The sequence below is a fragment of the Hylobates moloch genome, unplaced genomic scaffold, assembly GCF_009828535.3.
Source record: "Hylobates moloch isolate HMO894 unplaced genomic scaffold, HMol_V3 SCAFFOLD_4, whole genome shotgun sequence".
Classification (NCBI taxonomy): Eukaryota; Metazoa; Chordata; class Mammalia; order Primates; family Hylobatidae; genus Hylobates; species Hylobates moloch.
In genome coordinates, this window is record NW_026652279.1 from 32199487 (window position 1) to 32216262 (window position 16776).

The following is a 16776-nucleotide window of genomic DNA, read 5'->3' on the forward strand; positions in this document are numbered from 1 at the left end:
CCTTAGCCTCCCGAGTAGCTGGGACTACAGGCATGCACTACCACGCCTGGGTAGTTTAAAAAATTTTTCGAGACAGGGTCTTGCTATGTTGCCCAGGTTGATCTCAGACTCCTGGCCTTAAGCAATCCTCCCATTTCTGCCTCCCAAAGTGCTGGGATTATGGGTGTGAGTCACCACACCTGGCCAACTTGTGTCAGTTTTTTTTTTTTTCAGCTGCATAGTGTTTCATGTTATGTTTTTCCTGTGATTTTTTTTCTTTTGGGTTTTTCATATGCCCACACTGCATTAAGACAACCAATGTTAGTCCTGAGACCACTAACAAGTCTTATCCCCACTCTGTGTCATTTCCACTAGATTTAAAGCTCCATTAATTTCCAAGGATAGGCTGGGCGCGGTGGCTCATGCCTGTCATCCCAGCATTTTGGGAGGCTGAGGTGGATGGATCACCTGAGATCAGGAGTTTGAGACCAGCCTGGCCAAACTGGCTAATTTTTGCATTTTTGTTAGAGATGGAGTTTTACTATGTTGGCAAGGCTGGTCTCGAACTCCTGACCTCAGGCTCTCCACCTGTCTCGGCCTTCCAAAGTGCTGGGATTACAGGTGTGAGCCACCGCGCCCAGGCAAGATCCTACTCTTAAACAGAAATTATCTGGCTCAAAAGTTTTGTTTTCATTTGACAAGTCCCATAATCTAAGGTAAGTCACATGATTTGGCTGTGAAAAAAAAGCTAACATTGGTGAACACTTACAGAGGTACAGTGCTAGATTAAAAGAAGTAATAGTCCCTTTGTTCTTGGACTGTCAGATTATATCTATGTTGTATCCATTCTTGGATGTTACACTTTAATAGGACAGGGATAATCTAAATTTTCTAGATGAATGAGACCAGAATAATGAGAGCTTTAGCCACCATATCTTTTTTTTTTTTTTTTTTTGAGATGGAGTCTCGCTCTGTTGCCCACCCCAGAGTGCAGTGGCACGATCTGGGCTCACTGCAACCTCCGCCTCCTGGGTTCACGCCATTCTCCTGCCTCAGCCTCCTGAGTAGCTGGGACTACAGGCGCCCGCCACCACGCCCGGCTAATTTTTTGTATTTTTAGTGGAGACGGGGTTTCACCATGTTAGCCAGGATGGTCTCAATCTCCTGACCTCATGATCCGCCCGCTCAGCCTCCCAAAGTGCTGGGATTACAGGCGTGAGCTTCCACGCTGCCCAGCCTCATTAGCCACCATATCTAATGAAAAACAATTGAAGAATTAGGGTTTTGCCACTGAAGATAATACTTGGAAATGTAACTATCCAAATATATTGAGAAGTTGTAAGATTTTCTGATTTCTAGTGACTCTTTCCTCATTGCTGATACTGGTACTGAAGAGAAAGTAGTGTCTTGATGACTTTAGTTTCTTATTAACTGGAGGAGAAAAAAATGAAATGTTTGTCAGTCAGCAAGAGTATAATGCTGAAAAAGGCAGTTCTTAAAAAAATGTGTAAAGTAGACAAGTAGAATACTAGATAGGTAGATGTGATTTCCCTATATTTTATTTTTATTATTTGAGAGAAGTTTTCAAGACTAGTCTTTCAAGAACATATTTTGAGGATGCTGTCCTCAAGGATTGTTAAAGTTTATAATTTTACACTACATGATAAAAAGTAAAGGATGCTGTAATGTAGAAGTTGGCAAGGATTTATGTGTTAAAACTAGCTTTAGTTCGTAACTCTGCTACTTGCTGTGTATAGTGGGACATTTATGAGATTTAATTGTCTCTTCTGCTGTTGAGGACAGTATCTGTGTCTCAGAGTTTTGTACACTGCAAATAATTTATGCTGAGCTTAATGCCTGGCATGTAGATGGCATAAAATTAATGCCAGTTATTTTTAGTAGCAATATTCTTGACAGCATTGCTTACATTTTTGGGTTTTCTATTTGTACATGTGCATCAAGGTAAGTTGGGAGGTTATATCAACAAATCCATTTGTATCATCAAGCTTTACAAATATATCCTAAGAATTACTACCTATGGGGGTTTTTCCATACCACACCTAATTCACCATTTATTCAGTTCTCTGACACTGAGTGTTCAACAATTCCATTCAATTCTGACACTGTCTACCTGGAGTTAGTGTCAGATCTCAAGTTAAAGGGCTCAGTCCCAAAAGACTGCCGCTGCTTGAGATGATAGTCACAAGTCTTGGGCCACCCATACTTCTGTCTGGCTTGGCTGCAAATTCAGGGGTTCCTGTGACCCCTTCCTTAGGTTCGTTAATTCACTGGAAAGACTCATAGAACTCAGGAAAACACTTTACTTATGTTTATCAATTTATTATAAAGGGTACAACTCAGGAACAGCTAAATGAAATAAATACGTAGGGCAAGCTATGGGGGAGGGGTGCGAGGCTTTCATGTCCTGTCTGGGCACAACACCCTCCCAAGCACCTCCGTGTATTCACTACCTGGGAATCTTTCCAAACCCCATCATTTAGTCAGTCCCTAGTTCCTCTCTCTTCTCCAAAGGTTGAGGAGTGGAGGACTAAAAGTTCCAATGCTCTAATCGCTTGGTTGGTTCCCCTGGCAACCAGCCCTATCCTGAAGCTATCAAGAGGCCCACCAAGAGTCACCCAATTAGTATAAACTCAGGTGTGGTTGAAAGGAATCCGTTATGAATAACAAAAAGTGCTTCTGTTATTGAGGAAAACCTAAGGGTTTTAGGAGCTCTGCCAGAAATCAAGGACAAAGACCAAATATGTATGTTTCTTATACCACACTACTATACATAAAACTAGATTTTGTTTTTAGAACAGAGGGCTAGGTTTCAGAATATCAGTATTGAATTCCTTAGGTCATTGATATATTTCTTTCTGTAGCCATAGTGTCACCAATCTGGTTATTGGTAATGTCAGTAACATTTGTTTTGAGATCCTTTGATGAAAGCTTCCATTGAAACAGCTAGGCTGGGCGCGTTGGCTCACGCCTGTAATCCTAGCACTTTGGAAGGCCAAGGTGGGTGGATCACTTGAGGTCAGGAGTCCGAGGACCAGCCTGGCCAACATGGTGAAACCCCGTCGCTACTAAAAATATAAAAATTAGCTGGGCATGATGGTGTGCACCTGTGATCCCAGCTCCTTGGGATACTAAGGCAGGAGAATCGCTTGAACCCAGGAGGTGGAGGTTGCAGTGAGCCAAGATTGTGCCACTGCACTCAAGCCTGGGCGACAGAGCGAGACTCTATCTCAAAAAAAAAAAAAGAAAAGAAAAGAACAGCTAAATGCCATATTCATGAGGAGTCTTTATCAAATTCCAGTATTGTTTCTTTTTTTGCTTAGACATTTGTCCTCAGATGGCTCTGCATGTGATGTGACAAAAACAGATAATTTTTTTCTGACGGGAATAACACTCATTTTTTCTGAACTGATGGGTCATGAAATTTGGGTAGAAATGCCTTTTGGTGGTCTTAATCTCTTTATTGGTAAACAGTAGCATGCGAATTTTCATAGCCAGAAAAGGAAGAGTAAATTGTTTGAAATTCCAAATTCTTTCCTGCTTGTATGGTTCCCCCCCATCTGCCTGCCTGTTTTAATGTATTTGTTAGAGATGTGGGTGTTGTCTTCTCGTAACACAGGGATTTCCTTAGAATGTGAGCCTTAAATTAATATTTTAAATGTTTTAGAACATCTATGGGAAGTATCTTGATGTACAAGAATGGGTACTAGTCTAACATAGTGCCTAGCAGAGTTCTTGGCACATATTAGGCACACAATAAATATGTTACTCTTCTAGAAGTTAGAAGCCTCTGTTCTAGTGTTTGTATGCCACCAACTGTCTGTGTGACCTAGAGTCTTCATCTGTCATCTTTAGAATCACTTTTCTTTTAGCTCTGACTCAGTGACTCAGTTTATTCTGGTGTTATTTTTTAAAAACTTGTTTCTACTGTGGCCTTAAAGTCAGTTTCTTGAAAATAAGCCAATGGAGTCACCAGATAGGATGAACTGGGAAGTGCTGTGAAATAAGCCACCTTCTGTGGCTTCAGTTATTTGCTTGGCTATATGTTCTTTCTTTACTCTGGTAGAGTTATGTTAGATTTTCTACCCACACCAGGTTAGGACTAGATTATTTATTTAGAGACAGATTTAAACCTGTCACTGAATTAGTATTTATTGAATACTAATGGTATTGTTAAGGAATTTAGATTTGATATGGCACTTCAAGAAACCAGTGTGGAAAGAGGAAAACAGGAAAACTAGCTATTGAAGGCCGTATGGTTTGTATTATGGAAGTATAAAGAAGGAAGAGAATAGGTGACTGCTGAAGCGATTACAGGAGGATTTGGTCTGTCTTCTCTATTTGGAATGTTGAAGAAGAAGGCTATCATTGCAAGTGTGAAAAATAACATGGATGAAAGCATGAAGATACTTGAATCATACATTTGTGTTTCTGTGTCTGTGAGACTAGCCCCACCCATTTGTTGACTTTTTGGAGACAAGCTTAGTTTTGAGTAAGGTCAGTTTAAGATATGAAGAGTGGACTTCGAGAGGTAGAATTGAAACAAAGGAAATGAAGAAGTGTTTTGTTTTTTTTTTTAACTCATAGGTAGGATGAATTGGACAAGGATGAGACTTGTGTAGGTGAGGACAGTTGGAAGGATCATGATGTTGCAATCTTGGAGTTAGGTGAAACAGGTATCAAAAAATAATTTTTCCTGTCCTATAGTGAGAATAAACATTTATAAAAATATTGTTGATAAATAATGGCCTCCTAAGACATTTGTTTTTCAAAAGTATTTTAAGTTTCAAACAGAAACTTTAAAAAATCAGTAGCATGTGACAAACCATTATTTTGTGATAATTTGCCTGTTTTTAGTGAATAAAACCAGTATATACATTTTGTATCTTTATGGTAAATAATGCCAAATGTATTGAATTTCTTATCTTTCCTGGATCTATGAGCCAAGATTTCTGTCTGTAGCAAATAGTGAAAATATAAAATATGGTCAGGAGTGGTGGCTCACACCTGTAATCCCAGCACTTTGGGAGGCCAAGGCAGGTGGATCACCTGAGGTTGGGAGTTCGAGACCAGCCTGACCAACGTGGAAAAACGCTGTCTCTACTAAAAATAAAAAATTAGCTGGGCGTGGTGGCGCATGCCTGTAATCCCAGCTACTCGGGAGGCTGAGGCAGGAGAATCGCTGGAACCCGGGAGGCAGAGGTTGTGGTGAACTGAGATAGAGCCATTGCACTCCAGCCTGGACAACAAGAGCGAAACTCTGTCTCGGAAAAAAAAAAAAAAATATATATATATATATATGTATGTATGTATGTATATGTATATATATGGCTGTGGATCTTTGTATACCATTAGGAAACAAATGAGAGATGAAGTCTCTAAAGCATAATGTGTATTTATTTCATAATCGTAAGTTTAGAAATCAGTAGGATAAAGGTCAGATTGGGTGTCAGGGCATCCAGAATAGTGGGTGTATTCCGTTTTGATCTGCATATCTTATTCTGTTGTTGATTAAGAGCAGTGGGAGTCCATAAACTATGGTATATGATAGCTGGGATCTCTGATATAAGCTTCACGTAGATGACACTCAGATCTGCACATTCAGCTTGCACTTCCCTACTGCCTGCCGGACATCTGCATTTTGAGATCCTGCTGGTTCCTGAAACCTAGTGTGTCTTCTACCAAATTCATTGGCATTTTGCAGTGATATTTTTGCGTTCCCGTAAACCTATACCTCCTCTGGTTTTACTTATCTTGATTAATGGCTCATCATTCATTTAGCCAACCAGTCTACAAAACTTGGGGTTATCTTTAATTTCTTTCTTTTTACTTCTGAAATGTGTCTTCCCCATTAAGCCTTAAGAGTGTTAATTTATTCACTCATTCACTCATTTATTCTGACATTTATTAAGCATCTGTTATGTGCCAGACATTATACAAGGAATTAGGGATATAGTGGAAAATAAGATCAATTTTCTGCTCTTACAGACCTTATAGTTCAAGCTTTCATCATTTTCTCCCTATCCTCTTTGGGCTATTTTGATAGCCATCCATATTTTTTCTGGTTATAAACATAATACATCCTTATTTTAAGAAGTACAAGGATGCCAGGAGTGGTGGCTCACGCCTGTAATCCCGGCACTTTGGGAGTCTGAGGCAGGCGAGTCACTTGAGCCCATGAGTTTGAAACCAGCCTGGGCAACATGGCAAAACCCCGTCTCCATAAAAAAAAAAAATTGATGTGGTGTCGTGTACCTGTACTCCCAGTGGGAGCCGAGGTGGGAAGATCTCTTGAGCCTGGGAGGTAGAGGTTGCAGTGAGCCCGGATTGCACCTTGCACCACTACAGGGGAAAAAAAAAAATGAATGTTGAGAAGCCTGAGCTTTCTGGAGCAAATCTTACCGTTTGGGAGTGTAAGAGGCTAGTCTGACTTCTTGACGCTCCAGATTAAGATAGATGCTGTTCCTCTGGGCTTCCTCAGCACCCCAGATTTCCCATCATGGCTCTTACCACTTTGTGGTGTTTCCCTACCTAGACCAAAGTCTCCTGTATCTTTTGTGTTTGTTGGGTCCAATATAGTGCCTGGACACCTAGTAGGCATTTCAAAGTTTGCCAAATGGATAAATGACTGTATTAATGTCTTTGGTTGCCAAACATATTCTTTAAAACCATTCACCTCTGTTTGCCTTTACTTTTTATTTACCAAATAACCTTTTGGCATTAAATCAGTTTACCAAGGGGATTTTACTACAGAAAAAAAGAAGGTACTGACCATAACCTAATTGACAGTTAAAATTCTTTTTTGTTTGTTTTGTGAGACAGCATCTGACTCCCATCACCCAGGCTGGAATGCAGGGTGTGATCTCAGCTCTTTGCAGTCTTGATTTCCTGGGCTTAGATGATTCTCCTACAGGCTGATTTTTTGTATTTTCACTAGAGATGGGGTCTTGCCATGTGGCCCAGGCTAGTCTCGAACTTGAGTTCAAGTGATCTGGCTGCCTCAGCCTCCCAGAGTGCTGGGATTATAGATGTGAGCCACCGTGCCCAGACAGTAGTTATAATTCTTATAAATTTATTAAAACACTGATGCTGTGGAACAGATGGCTATGAGAATTTGGATAATATAAACTATTTTTTTCCTGAGTGCAATTATCACTTTAGATAAGGTACTGTCTAGTTTCTAATTGGGCATAGGTATAAGTGTGGTGTGGTGAATAGAAGGCTAGATTCAACTTTGATTTGACTCTGCCACTTGTTAAGCTGTGAAATCTTAGGCAAGTCTCTTAGGATTATTGACTGCTCAGACCTAGTCCAACTTTAAAATTTTGTGACTGAAATAAGAGCCATACTTTGTATCAATCTGTTGAGGCCTATGTGGGCTCCCAACCTTCTCTCTATAGACATGTGGACATATGAAAAAAGGGAAAAATATAGTAAAAAGTATGGTACCTTAGAACTCTTTTACAAAACTGCACAAGGATGCAAGAGGTGGTAGCACTGTGATGGTTTTTAAAGAGAGCATGAACCTGATAACTTCTTTTGCATTCTTTGCATTATTTCACAACTAGTTCTAGATAAAATAATTTTCTCTTTTGAGAACAAGGACATGGCATTTGGGGGCGTGTTGGAGATGGGGATGGAGAGGATGTTGATTTGGTTCTTACTGTTTTTTTAGCCTTATTCTGGATGCCCTTTTTTTTTTTTTTCTTGAGATGAGTCTCGCTCTGTCGCCCAGGGTGGAGTACTTATTTAAAATTGAGGTATAATTTCCAGATCTTTTGATCCACAGATCAAAGATGTATATATAGCTTAATGAATTTTTACATATGCATACAACAGTGTATGGGTACAGTATAACCAAGAATAAAGTAAAGATATAGGACATTTTTATCCCCCTGGTAATTCCCTATGTCCCTTTCCAGTCAGTATCTTCTTTTTGAACACTTTGAGTGCTTTATTATTCGTCTGGAGAAGACAATAAAAACAAATCTTGACATCTTTTAGGTTTCGCCCGAATTGAATCTTAAATTCTATGATAATAACGTCTTAGCTATAGAGAATAAGGTCTTTAGACTTTTAGAAATAGATATGGCAAAACTGTGTTAAAATGCTTTCCTAATAAAATCCTAATCCAAGGTGCAGAGGGACTAGATTTACATTGATAAAGTGACACTGTTGTTTACCAGCATGTGTATATTTTTCCACATAGACATTTCTGAAAGTTTTTGGGTTGTGAGAAAGTAAATTTATTTGGAAAGTTGTATGTAAGTAAGAAAATGGAAGTTTTTTGGTCAGGTGAGTGATGAGTTTGTTTCAGGTCTTTGAATTCTATTTTTCCTTCTATCTGTGCTATGCCTGTGGATGAGGCCTAACCTCATTTGTTTCCATCTAATATTTAGTCAGCACTTATTTTAAAATCTGAAACACTGTGGGTGAATCTTTTCAAAGTTCTGTGGTGCTATTTTAGCTCATTCCTTACTTTAGCTATTTATTATATGTCTTGTTTCCTAATTTGTATATACACCTTTTATTTTAGAAGTTTCGGATTTACAGAAATATTGCAGATAGTACAGAGTATCTGTATGCCATGCACCCATTTCTCCTATTAACATTTTGCTTTACAGCTTTTTTGAGATATATTTTGTATACCTTAAGCTTCATTTTTCTTAGTGTACATTTCACTGGTTTTTAGTATATTCACAGAGCGGTACAACCATCACCACAACCTAATTCCAAAACATTTTCATCACCCCCAAAAGAAACCCTGTACCCATTGAGCAGTCATTCCACATTTCCACCCCACCTGCTCTATCCCTGCATAACTTCTAATCTATGTTCTGTTCCTAAGGATTTGCCTATTCTGGATGCTTCATATAAATGGAGTCATACCATATGTGGTCCTTTGTGACTGGCTTCTTTCACTTAGCATAATTTCCAGATTTATCCATTTTGTTGTAGCATGTATCAGTACTTTGTTCTTTTTTATTGCCAAGTAAGATTCCATTGTATGGAGAATATAGCATGTTTTGTTTATCTTTTCATCAGTTGATGAATATTTACATTGATTCCATTTTTTGGCCATTTTGAATAATGCTGTTAGGAACATTTATGTACAAGGTTTTATGTGAACTATACATATATGCCTAGAAATGGAATTGCTAGGAAATATGGTAACTCTTTTATGTTTAACATTTTGAGGAACTGTAAGGCTGTTTTCCAAAAACAAACTGCTTGGGCCATTTTACATTCCCACCAGCAGTGTATGAGGGTTCTAATTTCTATTTCTGTTTAACACTTGTTATACTTTGATTTTAACCATCCTAGTGGGTGTGAAATGGTACCTCATTGTGGTTTTATTTGTATTTCCTTAATGACTAACAAGGTGAGCATCTTTTAATGTGTCTGTTGGCCATTTGGATATTTTCTTTGGAGAAATGTTTATTTGAATTCTTTCCCTGTTTTTTAATACGGTTATCTTAATTATATTTAAAGTCTTGTTTTAACAATGAGATTATAAATCACTTGAAAGGTTCTTGACATAAGTAATAATTCTTTTTTTTTTTTTTTTTTTTGAGATGGAGTCTTGCTCTGTCGGCAGGCTGGAGTGCAGTGGTGCGATCTCGGCTCACTGAAACCTCTGCCTCCTGGGTTCAAGTGATTCTCCTGCCTCAGCCTCCCAAGTAGCTGGGACTACAGGTGCATGCCACCACACCCAGCTAATTTTTGTATTTTTAGTAGAGGTGAGGTTCCACCATGTTGGCCAGGATGGTCTTGATCTCCTGACCTCATGATCTGCCCGCCTCGGCCTCCCAAAGTGCTGGAATTACAGGCGTGAGCAACTGCGCCCAGCCACCGTACGTAATAATTCTTTAATACTTATTTTGTGTTTCTGCTTACCTTCACTCCGCTTCCAACTTCTCAGAGCACCAAAGGAATATCATGCAGGTCTTAGTCCCACAGTAACCACATTTGGTTTATTTTTTCCCCCTTATGTTACTTCATGTGAAAACAAAGATGGTTGGAAAAGCATGCTTGTTCAAATCCTGAATAGTCCACACATTCCTAGGTTAGTGGAGTAAATGCTTTACTGTCTTTGGATTGTAAAAGTGGCTGGGCGTGGTGGCTCATGCCTGTAATCCCAGCACTTTGGAAGGTCAAGGTGGGCAGATCACAAAGTCAGGAATTCGAGACCAGCCTGGCCGACGTGGTGAAACCCTGTCTCTACTAAAAATACAAAAATTAGCTGGGTGTGGTGGCAGGCACCTGTAATTCCAGCTACTCCGGAGGCTGAGGCAGGAGAATCCTTTGAACCGGGGAGGCAGAGGTTGCAGTGAGCTGAGATCGCACCATTGCACTCCAGCCTGGGTGACAGGGCGAGACTCCGTTTCAAAAAAAAAAAAAATAATAATGTGTTTGTTATAGAAAATGCTTAGATAATTCAGAAAGTTATAATTTCTCTGGTAATTTTCAGTGATAATCAATGTTAACATTTTGATGTACACTGTAGACTCAGGTGCAAACATACTTATATACACATATTTGTATCTTGATAGTAATGTATGTACTATTACCCGTTTCCCCCCACCCCATCTCCCCCATACACGTCATAATATATTGTGGACAAATTTCCACTCACGGGCTGGGCGCAGTGGCTCATGCCTGTAATCCCAGCACTTTGGGAGGCTGAGATGGGAGGATTGCTTGAGCTCAGGAGTTTGAGACCAGCCTGGGCAATAGAGACCTCATCTCTATTGAAAAAAAAAAAAATTCCATTCACTTAATATTTTGAGTTCAATTTTGACACTGAGGTATGAAACATCTATTTTTATATGTAGGTGGTTCTTAGTAAGGAGTAGTTGATTCCTGAGGGTAGAGGGTGGAAAATATTGAACTCTTTAACATATGTATTTTTAAAATTTTTGAATATTTGTGTTAGATTAAATAAACTATCAGTAATTAATTTCTTCTTTGCTTTATGTCATGAAACCCTTGCTTTGGTGCCCAAAACAGGTTTTTTCAGTTATCATTGGCGATTGATAGATCAAAAATTCTACAATTACACTGATGTAGTGAGATAAGTTGCCATGTAGCTTCCTAGTCATGGAGGCTGGATTATGGTATGCTAGTGATTAGTGGGAAATTTTTAAGTTTAAACATTTATTTATTGAGCACCATATCAGGCACTATGAAGAGGGAAAAATTAATTGAGCAGAGTCCTAGATATGTTTATTTTTTAGGCAGAGAACAGAAGGGAGGCAGTATCAAATTAGAACAAAAAAGTCAAAAGGTGAATTTCCTAGACCATGAATTCATGTATATACGCATGTGTGTGTGTGTGTGTGTGTGTGTGTGTGTTTTGAGACAGGGTTTCTCTCTTGCCGAGGCTGGAGTGCAGTGGTGAGGTCATGGCTCACTGCAGCCTCGGCTTGCCAGGCTCAAGCAATCCTCCCACCTCAGCCTCCCAAGTACCTGGGACTATAGGGTCATGCCACCATGCCCACCTAATTGTTGTATTTTTCGTAGAGATGGGGTCTTGCTATGTTGCCCAGGCTGTTCTCAAACTCCTGGCCTCAAGTGATCCTCCTGCCTCAGCCTCCCAAAACAAAGTGCTGGGATAACAGGCGTGAGCTATCACACACAGCCTGAATTCATTTTTTATAGTTTATCTCATACTTACATCATTTGTGTTTCTATATTTGCTTCATAGTGACTTACGTGCTTAAATAAGTTTAAGCAATAAAAACCTCTACATATTTAAAAAATGTTTCTGTAATGAAAAGGAATGTGACTTTGAGATACCACCTTTTTCTCCTTGAGTAAGATTTACATGTGGTTATTGGAGTAGATTGAGAATTTTGTAATGTTTTTGTCGAAATGAAGGAAATTATATTATGAGCAAGTCAAAATCTTGAAAATTTTTAGCTATGGCCTACAAGATTCTTTTTGTTCCTTCATATTATTTTTCTATTAGTTTACCATATACTATGTTTATATTAATTGCTTCAACAGTTTGAGAAGCAATAATAAAAAACACGTTTTGTAGATAATCTAAGGTAATCACTTATTTAAAATGAAAAGTTATTAAAGCTATCAGAAGAAATCTTAAATTTGACCCATGCCTATGAATAAGAAAGTGTTTTTTCCAACAAATATGTTGAGGACCAAGGGGAAGTCAGGCAAAACATATTCAGGGTTTGTATGTTTTCATCCTTTTATTTTCTCAGCTTCTTGATCTTCTTTCATGCTTGCAGATGTTAAAATGTGAGGACCCTGAAAAAAATTTTTTTTGATCCTAAGTACAGAAAACATTTTATAAGAAAAAATAACGGCCATGTATGGTGGCTCATACCTGTAATTCCAGCACTTTGGGAGCCTGAGGTGAGTGGATTGCTTGAGCTCACGAGCTTGAGACCAGCCTGGGCAACCTGACAAAACCCTGTCTCTACCAAAAATACAAAAAATTAGCTGGACGTGGTGGCATGCACCTGTGGTTCTAGCTACTCAGGAGGCTGAGGTGGGAGCATCACTAGAGTCCAGAAGGCAGAGGTTGCAGTGAGCTGAGATTGTGCCACTGCACTCCAGCCTGAGTGACAGAGTGACACTGTCTCAAAAAAACCAAAAATGTAAAATGGGAAATTATACTAGAAATGATCCTTAAGGTTCCTGTAATTCTGTGACTGATTCTAATTTTTCAGTATGTCTTGAAGCTGTTTAATAGTTTGCTGCGATATGGAGGATGGTGTTCAGAAAGTTGTGTTAGCACTGTAAAACTTCCCTTCATTTAGAGGGACACCTGTGGTAGAGTAGTCAAGAGTGTAAGTTCCAGCTTTTCTGCCTGCTGGCTGTGTGACCTTGAGCATGCCATTTAGGCTTATTTTTCTCATCTGTAAAATGTGAAAAGGATGGTATTCAGAAAGTTGTGTTAGCGTTGTAAAACTTCCCTTCATTTAGAGGGACACCTGTGGTAGAATAGTCAAGAGTGTAAGTTCCCGCTTTTCTGCCTGCTGGCTGTGTGACCTTCAGCATGCCATTTAGGCTCATTTTTCTCATCTGTAAAATGTGAAATAACATCAAGTACCTCACAGTATTATTGTGAGGATCAATTGAGATAATGTGTTAAGAGTTACTTGGACATGGCTGGGCCCAGTGGCTCATGCCTGTAATCCCAGCACTTTGGGAGGCTGAGGCGGGCAGCTCATGAGGTCAGGAGATCGAGACTATCCTGGCTAACAAGGTGAAACCCTGTCTCTACTAAAAAAATACAAAAAATTAGCCAGGCGTAGTGGCAGGTGCCTGTAGTCCCAGCTACTCAGGAGGCTGAGGCAGGAGAATAGTGTGAACCTGGGAGGTGGAGCTTGCAGTGAGCTGAGATCGCACCACTGCACTCCAGCCTGTGTGACAGAGCGAGACTTCGTCTCAAAAACAAAAACAAAAAAATTAAAAAAAAAAAAGTTACTTGGACATTACAAAGTACTATACAAATACAAGGTGGTATATAAAAAGAGGTATCTAAATCTATGAAGAATAGTAGTTTCATAGTAGCTTTTCTCTTTAATTATTGATTCTTTCTGCTTCCTGTATGTTTTGTTTATAATTAGGCAGTCCGTTGCCACTGGGCAGTATAGATATGTTGTTCAGCCTGCCATCACTGGACTGTAGTTAAGGTGGATGTCTTGTCCAGCCCACTGCCACTGGGCTGTATGTAAGGAAGTTCTTCTGTCCACCCCACCGCTACTGGACTGTCTCCCCTGTAGGTAAGCCCCTAATAAAATCCCATGTTTGGTCTGGGCATGGTGGCTCATGCCTGTAATCCCAGCACTTTGGGAGGCTGAGGCGGGTGGATCACTTGAGGTCAGGAGTTCGAGACCAGCCCGACCAACGTAGTGAAACCTGCCTCTACTAAAAATACAAAAAAAATTAACCGGGTTTGGTGGTGTATGCCTGTAGTCCCAGCTACTTGGGAGGCTGAGGCAGGGGGATTGCCTGAACCTGGGAGGCAGAGGTTGCAGCGAGCTGAGATCGTGCCATTACACCTCAGCGTGGGTGAGGGAGCAAGATTACGTCTCAAAAAAAAAAAATCCCATGTCTCGTTTGCTGGTTCTGGGTCTCTTCTTTGGCCTCTTGAACCTGGTGCCATCCCTACTGAGGTTAATAGGGGTTGGGCACAACAGATTCACTCTTCTTTTTAGACTCCCTAAAAGAATTTCTTGACTCAGAGACAGAAGTACCTCATCTACATGTTTTGCTAATTTAGTGAATCAGCTAGTTGAGGAGGAAGGTTAGATAATTTCATTGGCGATTGGACCAGAGTTAAAACTTGAAAGCCCAAGGCCACTTAATCTTTATTGGAGAAATTCATGATGTTGTATAACATTGCTTTATTTTGAGAACCAATTCTTAACTTTCTTAACTGTTGTTTATCGTTGCTCATACATGTTTGAAATCCTGTTTGACATTTAATGCATTATTCGTTGATTCATAGTTTTGAAATTGGGACTTAGAAAACCTGAATTGTAGGTCCTAGAGCAGTGTTTTTGAAAAAAGAAATACTGTTAGTAGATTACCTAGAAGTTGTTGCAATGGAATTCTGACACTACTGGGAGTTAACATAGACTGTATAGGTTAAGGTCATGGTCCCCCACAAGACTATCCTCACTTAAAGACACCAGCCACAAATTTGGAGGTCCCTTCGCTACCTGTGCTCCTGACCACTGGCTACCTATCCAAGAGTTCCCACGATCCATTCAGGTTCAGAAATTCACTAGAATGACTCACAGTGCTTGGGAAAGTGCTACACACTACTTAAAATTACAGTTGTATTATCCTGAATATTCCCCACTAATATTTTTTTAAAACTTTATTTTGAAATGATTGTAGATTCACGGAAAGTTGCAAAAATAGCACAGAGTCCCTTGAATCCTTCCCCTAGCTTCCCCCAGTGGTGGCATCTTATGTAACTGTAGTATAATATCGAAACCAGGAAATTGACATTGGTATAGTATTACTAAACTTTCTTGCTAAGTCATTTGGCCATTTTGGAATCTGAAGAACCAGTGTTTTCTTTAACTCTCATTACTTCTCTAGAAATGTTTATCTTTTCCTAAATCTCTAATTTCTGATACTGCAGCTTCTGTTTAAAACAGGATCTTACATTTTCCATTCATTTACCTTTTTAAAAATGAATTATTATATCTACTATTTTTATGACTTAAGAAAAATTATTGAAACATCACTGAGAACTGTTTGCTTATCATCGAAATGGGCAATTTTCCTAGGCAACCATATCCATACTCAGGCTTTAGAATAGTCACTGTGAAATCGTGTGGGGTTTTTTTTGTTGTTGTTGTTTTTAGGCCAAGGAAGCTATCCAAGAATTTTGTGAATGAGGCTGAGAATTGACCTTGCCAGAATTCATGGGGAAGATGTGTTTCTTGTTTTGTGTGGTCGAAGAGGGTTTTTCATCCAAACATTGCCCTCATTTCTTCTCCTTTTTCTGCTGAGTTTTTTTTTCTTTTGATTTTTTAAGTGTCTAGAGACTTTAACTTCTTTAAATGTTATTTTTTAGTAGAGTTTTATTTTCAGTGATTTATCTTGGGATAAGTTGAGTAAGAGGTTCAGATTTCAAGACAAACGAGGAATGATTTGTCTTTGCTTTGGGACTTGACATGAAGTATTAAGAAAATGAGGTATTAGGAAAAACTCAGTGAGGTGTTAAGAAAAACTCAAAAAACTAATTTATAGTTTTGTTATGAAAGCTACAATCAGACATTCTTAGATTGCTTTATTTTATTCGATGGAGTTTGAGTTTTTGATGGTTTCTTCATGTAAATAGGAAGCCACCAGAAGAAGGCCTGTCGTAAGTAAACATCATTATCTTAGCTAAAGGGACCTTGCCAAAGAAAATTTAGTATAGTGAAGATCATGGTGATAGGAGTTTGACCTAGTGGTTAATGTTTTGTGATTGCTGGCAACTGAACTTTGACTTAGGCAGTCTGGACCATATCTGATGATTCTTGAGCATGGTTCATGCATTTATTCATTCATGCAACACATTTTTATTGGGCCGCCTAGGCAACAGGATATTATGTGGGGCAAAAACTGATGTGATACCCTTCCCCCATGGAACTTAGGGTCTGGTGGAGAAGACAGAAATGTCAAATTAAGTGTTTAAATTGCACCTGTGACAGTGGCATAAGAGTAGGTATTGGGTAACACTTATATTAGTGAGATTTGACCAGATTAGAGAAGGCATCCTCAAGAAATGATACTTGTGCTATGATCTGAAGGAGGAGTAGATGTTAACTTGGCAAAGAAAGGAGAGATGGGAGATGGTTGTTCAGACAGAAGAAACAGCAAGTGCAGAGGCCTTGTGGTAGAAGGGAGAATGGTGAAATGAAGGACCTAATTAAGGCTAGCATGGCTTGAGCAGTGAGAGTTAGAAAAAGATCATGGTTTGAGGTGAAGAGAGAGGCCTGTCCTTGTTAGGTTTTTATAGGTCGTGTTAAGAAGTTTTTGCCGTTATTCTAAGTATCCTAAGAGGAGTAAGTAGCCATTAAAGGGTTTTTAAGCAAGAAAGGACATAGTCAGATTTTCTTTTTCTTTTTTCCTTTTGTTTTTTTGACAGTCTCACTCTGTTGCCCAGGCTGGGGTGTGGTGGCGTGATCTTGCCTCACTGCAACTTCCGCCTCCCAGGTTTGAGCGATTCTGCTGTCTCAGCCTCCTAAATAGCTCGGATTACAGTTGTGTGCCACGACGCCAAGCTAATTTTTGTATTTTGGG

General features: G+C 39.4%; 1 protein-coding gene across 9 annotated transcripts in view; it reads left to right on the forward strand.

Moving 5' to 3' along the window:
• TMCC1 (transmembrane and coiled-coil domain family 1) overlaps positions 1-16776 on the forward strand; it is a 248589-nt gene that overhangs the window by 20745 nt on the left and 211068 nt on the right. Inside the window, exon 1 of one of the 9 annotated variants that reach the window (XM_058437333.1) lies at positions 13638-13751. The exons of the other annotated variants lie outside the window; for them this stretch is intronic. The gene's annotated coding sequence lies outside the window, so the exon portion shown is untranslated. Of the gene's footprint in view, positions 1-13637; positions 13752-16776 lie in introns of those variants that run through there. 9 annotated transcript variants of the gene reach the window in all.